We start from the raw sequence: 6,058 nt of genomic DNA, 5'->3' as shown, positions 1-6,058 counted from the left end.
GCCGACTTATGTTAGAACCCCTTTCCAGTGGCGCCTGAGGCCTGAGGCCCTGACTGATTAAGTATTTCGCACCATAAAAGATACTGCCATCACTAATTTCTTTAAAGTATAAACAGGGTTGGTCGACAACTCGGGAACATTATGGAAGGCTTTTAAAGTCACAATAAGGAGAAAATTAATGAAAGTGCAGGACAGGGTCATGAGAGCTCTTTATTACAGAAGGCAGGACATTGAGGAGAAATTGTTGAATCTCGAGCAAGCAATATGCAATCAGGCCAGAGCCAGAGCACTTGGCGAAAATAAGGGAATTAAACACTGAATATTGGGAGCTAGCTGATCAGAAGGTGCTCTTCAGATCACAACGTTGGAAAGCCAGAGCCTTTGGGGAAGAGGGATTTAGCTAGCTGGTTATAAAGAGCAGGGCCACATAATTGAAATTATGGACCAAGCCTCGACAACACGCTACACCATGCCAGAGATAGTATTGGTCTTTGCTGAGTTCTACAGTTATCGGTATAGGCAATGTCCAGTGGCTGCATCAGATGAGATTGTTAAATATCTGGAGGATGTTGCGCTGGGCTGGCTTCCTTAGGTCAGAGGTAATACTTACTTCAGTAGCTGACTGTAGATTAGGCGAAGGAGGCCATACAGAAATTGCCTACGGGGAAAACTGGCGGTCACTGACGGCCTGACTAGTGAGGTCTAATAAATTTACATGGATCAATTATCCCTGGTACTTGTCAAGGAATATGCAGAGGCCTATGATAGCGGGGTATTGCCTCCCACTCTCCGAGAGGCTCTGATAGTGATGTTATTAAATCCTGATAAGGACCCAAAAAAGTGTGAATTGTATCGCTCATTGTCTTTAATGAATATCGATGTTAAAATATTAGCCAAAATAATTGCGATGAAGCTCCAGCCTTTCGTTCCAGCTTTTGTGCTGCCAGATCAGTTTGGGTTTGTTCAGGATCAATCCTCAATGCACAATATCCGAACGCTGTTTGCTGTGCTGCATTATCTGGACCCTGAGATGAGGGTGGCGGGGGTTTTCTTGGATGCCTCCAAAACCTTCGACTCTATAAATTGGGGATATATCTTCATAGTGCTGGGTAGAATGCGTTTGTGCAATGGATTAGATTGCTTTACAGTGAGCAGGCGGCAAGGGTCAAGGCTAATGGCTTTGTGTCTGATTCAACCCGGTTAGAAAGGGGAACTAGGCAAGGTACCCACTGTCACCAATGTTACTCTCCCTCGTGCAAGAACCTTTAGCATGTAAGATTAGGCAGCAGCATAAGTACACAGCGCTGGGGTTTCGGCAGCGGCCAATAGCCATATCATTGTATGCAGATGATATGCTGTTGTACGTTCGAGAGCCTGGGATTCCTCTCAAACCCTTACTCAGGGAGTAAAGTAAGTTTGGTTGCTTCTTGGGCTGCATATAAATTGGAGTAAGTCTGTCATGCTGCCCCTTATGCAGGGTACTATGGGGCATGAGTTTGGAATTCCCCATGCAGTGAGCTCAGGATTCCGTTAAATATCTTGGTGTTTGGATACACAGGGACCCGGAAGTTGTGATCCAAAGGAACTATGGCTGTGCACTCGCGACACTGACGGAACGGGTAGCCGGGTTGATTCGGCTGCCGCTTTTCTTGGCGTATCGTATTGCGGTGATAAAATAGATTATTCTGCCTAAATTCTTGCATTTCTTTGTAAACATCCCCATTGTGTTAAATAAATCATTTTTCAAAGCCTTACAGTCATGTATACCGACTCTGACATGGGCAGGTACGCAGCCACACTCAGTTGGAGTGTTATAGTGCAACCGTATGAGGTGGGGTTTTGAAGCACCAGATTTGAGGTTGTATTACCTGTGTGCACGGGCGCAGTTTGCCCATTTTTGGCAATTCTTGCAAAGTTTCTTGCCACACTTAGCGGTGGAGGCAGATGATGCCCACCCATTTCAGCTTATGGCTGTGATCCACCACTCTCAGTCATTAAACTCTAAAGTCCACATTAATACAGTGTGAAGATAGAGAGGAACCCCTTGGTACAAGCAAGGGAATTGGGGTTTTAGACCTACGTAAGAAACAGATTGATTCCCTTGGGTTTGTGTACAAGAAAAGCTAGAAAATTAGCTATAACACAGTGTAATAATGCTCCTTAAATTAAAAATGTGCACAACATAAAGAGTACATAACAATTTATTCAAATATTAAAAAAGCATACAGTACATATGTAAAATAGTATGAACACACAATTAAAAACAAATATATATTTTTGTGACCTGCACAAAAGTGTGGGACAGACAAACCTAAATTGTAAAACATAAGACTTGAAAATTTACAAGGCGTACATTCTCAGATAAAGTTTCAAACTGCCCTGGTGTTATAACCTCACAATCTTATATACATCAGAGAGGAACAGCGTGAATTGTACTTGAACTTGCGTCGACGCGTTTCGGTGGTTTTACGTGTGATTCGGTGCCACCTTTATCAAGACTGTTATTTGCGTTGTCTGTCATACAGTCGGATCCTCATCAGTCTCCTAAGATGGATACACATGAAATTAGAGATCTAATTTGCTAAACAGGTTAAATTCCATCTGGTACAGTGATTCTAATCTATCTGTCATCTAAGCACACAATGTTATGCGTAGAATAAATGGAAACATGACCTATTTCTTGTATGAAATTAGAGATTCTCTGCACATTTAGGTTAATAACCTTCTTGCAATCAATAGTTGGTGCTCGATTTCAATTGATATCCCATGTTAAGGGATATTAGTTTGATGGATAAGATAAAGGAGTAGTTAACCCTCTATAGTGGGAAAGACTAATGGAGAAATTCCTATCTAAGTATCATTTTCTCTACACCTATTAGTAGTAGCATACCTGTAGGTTTCCTTAATGTGGCATTTCCTATAGGTTGTGATGGCTGAGATTCTCAGGAATCTTGGGATTTTTTACCATCTACAAGGGGAAGCACATGTAACCATTTTGTTGAGTCTATCATGGCTAATATTTAAGACTTCTTAAATTCTATATTTTAAAGAGCGTACCTGCGGGTAATTTTTAACAGTTCTGTCCCAAATTGATAAGGGGATAGATTTCGAGTCCGTCCAACTCTGGACACTTATGTCAAAATGGCCAACCACTCTCTGGCAGGCGTCAGGTTAGAAGGCTGGGCCGAATCTGGAAATGGCTCTTGTATACCTTTCTACGGTGTAAACAGAAAGAAGGGCAAACTCTATTTAAAATAAAGTCAACAACTATGTTGATAAATTGGTTGCTATAATGAAACACCTGGATGTAAGAGAATTCTTTGACGGATTCTTACCAAAATTAGGTCGACTTGGTTTCAAACAATAGTTTAGGAAGGCGCGGTGAGCTGCCTAGTCTTGGTTGTAATCAGGGGTGTTTTAAATAGTAGTATCCCCTATGGAAGTAAGGATAGAGATCTAATTAGTAACAGATTTAAAAGATTTAAATGTCTAACTCGTTCAGTGACGCCCTGCTTTAGTTATTCTTACCTGTACGAGCTCTAGCGTAGCTTCTCTATGGGTGTCCGTTTTTCAAGTGAGGGATTGCGAGTAAGACCCGCCTTACCTCTTATACTTCCTGCTCGGTAGTGATTGGCTATAGGGCGGCTGGCGTGTGAGCCAATGAGAAAATGCTACTGCCAAGTGACTCTATTTGCATGTAAATTATCCTACCTTACTTCCTGCTCGGTTGCTGCCCTGTACTTGTATGTACATTTTAAACTATTTACTTATTTTTCATTATAGCAACCAATTTATCAACATAGTTGTTGACTTTATTTTAAATAGAGTTTGCCCTTCTTTCTGTTTACACCGTAGAAAGGTATACAAGAGCCATTTCCAGATTCGGCCCAGCCTTCTAACCTGACGCCTGCCAGAGAGTGGTTGGCCATTTTGACATAAGTGTCCAGAGTTGGACGGACTCGAAATCTATCCCCTTATCAATTTGGGACAGAACTGTTAAAAATTACCCGCAGGTACGCTCTTTAAAATATAGAATTTAAGAAGTCTTAAATATTAGCCATGATAGACTCAACAAAATGGTTACATGTGCTTCCCCTTGTAGATGGTAAAAAATCCCAAGATTCCTGAGAATCTCAGCCATCACAACCTATAGGAAATGCCACATTAAGGAAACCTACAGGTATGCTACTACTAATAGGTGTAGAGAAAATGATACTTAGATAGGAATTTCTCCATTAGTCTTTCCCACTATAGAGGGTTAACTACTCCTTTATCTTATCCATCAAACTAATATCCCTTAACATGGGATATCAATTGAAATCGAGCACCAACTATTGATTGCAAGAAGGTTATTAACCTAAATGTGCAGAGAATCTCTAATTTCATACAAGAAATAGGTCATGTTTCCATTTATTCTACGCATAACATTGTGTGCTTAGATGACAGATAGATTAGAATCACTGTACCAGATGGAATTTAACCTGTTTAGCAAATTAGATCTCTAATTTCATGTGTATCCATCTTAGGAGACTGATGAGGATCCGACTGTATGACAGACAACGCAAATAACAGTCTTGATAAAGGTGGCACCGAATCACACGTAAAACCACCGAAACGCGTCGACGCAAGTTCAAGTACAATTCACGCTGTTCCTCTCTGATGTATATAAGATTGTGAGGTTATAACACCAGGGCAGTTTGAAACTTTATCTGAGAATGTACGCCTTGTAAATTTTCAAGTCTTATGTTTTACAATTTAGGTTTGTCTGTCCCACACTTTTGTGCAGGTCACAAAAATATATATTTGTTTTTAATTGTGTGTTCATACTATTTTACATATGTACTGTATGCTTTTTTAATATTTGAATAAATTGTTATGTACTCTTTATGTTGTGCACATTTTTAATTTAAGGAGCATTATTACACTGTGTTATAGCTAATTTTCTAGCTTTTCTTGTACACAAACCCAAGGGAATCAATCTGTTTCTTACACATTAATACAGTGACATGCACCACTTGAGCATGGAGGGAGCTGCAGAATAAAGCAGGCAGGGAACACTTATATGCACCGGCCTTGCTAATAAATGCACACCCAGGTATCTCTGTTACTCAGGAACAGAGGGTGTTAGATATTTTGAGGTGGGCTGAAATAACCACACTAGAGGATCTTTATCAGGGTGGCACCTTTGTAACTCTGAATGATCTCACTGCCAAAACAGCGTATAATGCCATGATTCGGTTTATATTTGTAAGTTTACGTGCAGCTGTGGGGTCTGACTATCCTGAATATCCTTAGGAGTCCCAGGTTTTGAATGCCCTTCAAACCCTCCTGACTAGAAAAGACAGAAAGGGCTTGATAACAAAGCTGTATAGGTCTTCGTTAGTGGAAAACCAGATGGGCACATCTAAGACGTATGAAAAATTAGCTCTGCAATTAGAGGAGCCATTATCATGGAAGGATTGGTCAGCATGCTCCGCGCTGATGGGTGGCCTTACGGTGAATTGTAATCTTTGGATTATTCATTGCAAATTTCTCCATCAAATGTACTATACGCCTGTGCTGCGGCATAGCTATGGGTTGCGGGGGGCTCGCGGTGTGCGAGGTGAGGAGCTGATGGTGCAGACTTCAGACATCTGCCCAGGGACTGTGCCCCTTCTGTTCCTGTACTGGGTTAATGTCACACAGCACCTCACAAATATGCTTATGGAGATGGTGGCATGCACCCGGCAAATGTGCTTATTAGGTGTTTGTCCAGCACTCAAGTCATGTAATCGCAGGCTGGCAGCTATTCCTTTGCTGCTGGCTAAAAGGGAGGTGGCCAAGCACAGGGGAGGGAAGTCTGCACCTACCGTTGCTTCTTGGTTTAAGGACATAGCGTTTTGTAAGGAGTAATTGAATATATATGCTGAGGATCTGCTGATGTTTTCCTGACCAAAGGTTATCTGGAGGCCTGTAGAGGTTTATCTTGCAGAACACCCTGATGTGTTGAAATAAAATAGGATGTCATGTATATTCATGTGATGTTGCGGGAGCAACAGTGAAAAACATGGTAGATGTG

The 6,058-nt window shown here is 41.3% G+C and overlaps 2 long non-coding RNA genes across 2 annotated transcripts; one reads left to right on the top strand and one right to left on the bottom strand.

The window, feature by feature from the left end:
- Window positions 1–2,241: 2,241 nt before the first annotated feature.
- On the bottom strand, window positions 2,242–3,572 carry LOC147722515 (uncharacterized). Its single transcript, XR_015310035.1, has 5 exons — window positions 3,529–3,572; window positions 3,336–3,434; window positions 3,058–3,215; window positions 2,891–2,968; window positions 2,242–2,544 (listed from the first exon to the last, which is right to left on the bottom strand). It is a non-coding gene; the product is annotated as an uncharacterized LOC147722515 (long non-coding RNA).
- A 298-nt stretch (window positions 3,573–3,870) lies between these two features.
- Window positions 3,871–4,829, top strand: LOC147722514 (uncharacterized). Its single transcript, XR_015310034.1, has 3 exons — window positions 3,871–4,013; window positions 4,103–4,180; window positions 4,527–4,829. It is a non-coding gene; the product is annotated as an uncharacterized LOC147722514 (long non-coding RNA).
- Window positions 4,830–6,058: the final 1,229 nt, after the last annotated feature.

This window comes from Lissotriton vulgaris, chromosome 4_1 (assembly GCF_964263255.1).
Source record: "Lissotriton vulgaris chromosome 4_1, aLisVul1.2, whole genome shotgun sequence".
In the NCBI taxonomy this organism is placed as follows: Eukaryota; Metazoa; Chordata; class Amphibia; order Caudata; family Salamandridae; genus Lissotriton; species Lissotriton vulgaris.
Note: the sequence above shows the minus strand (reverse complement) of the source record. Positions and strands in the feature narration are given on the sequence as shown.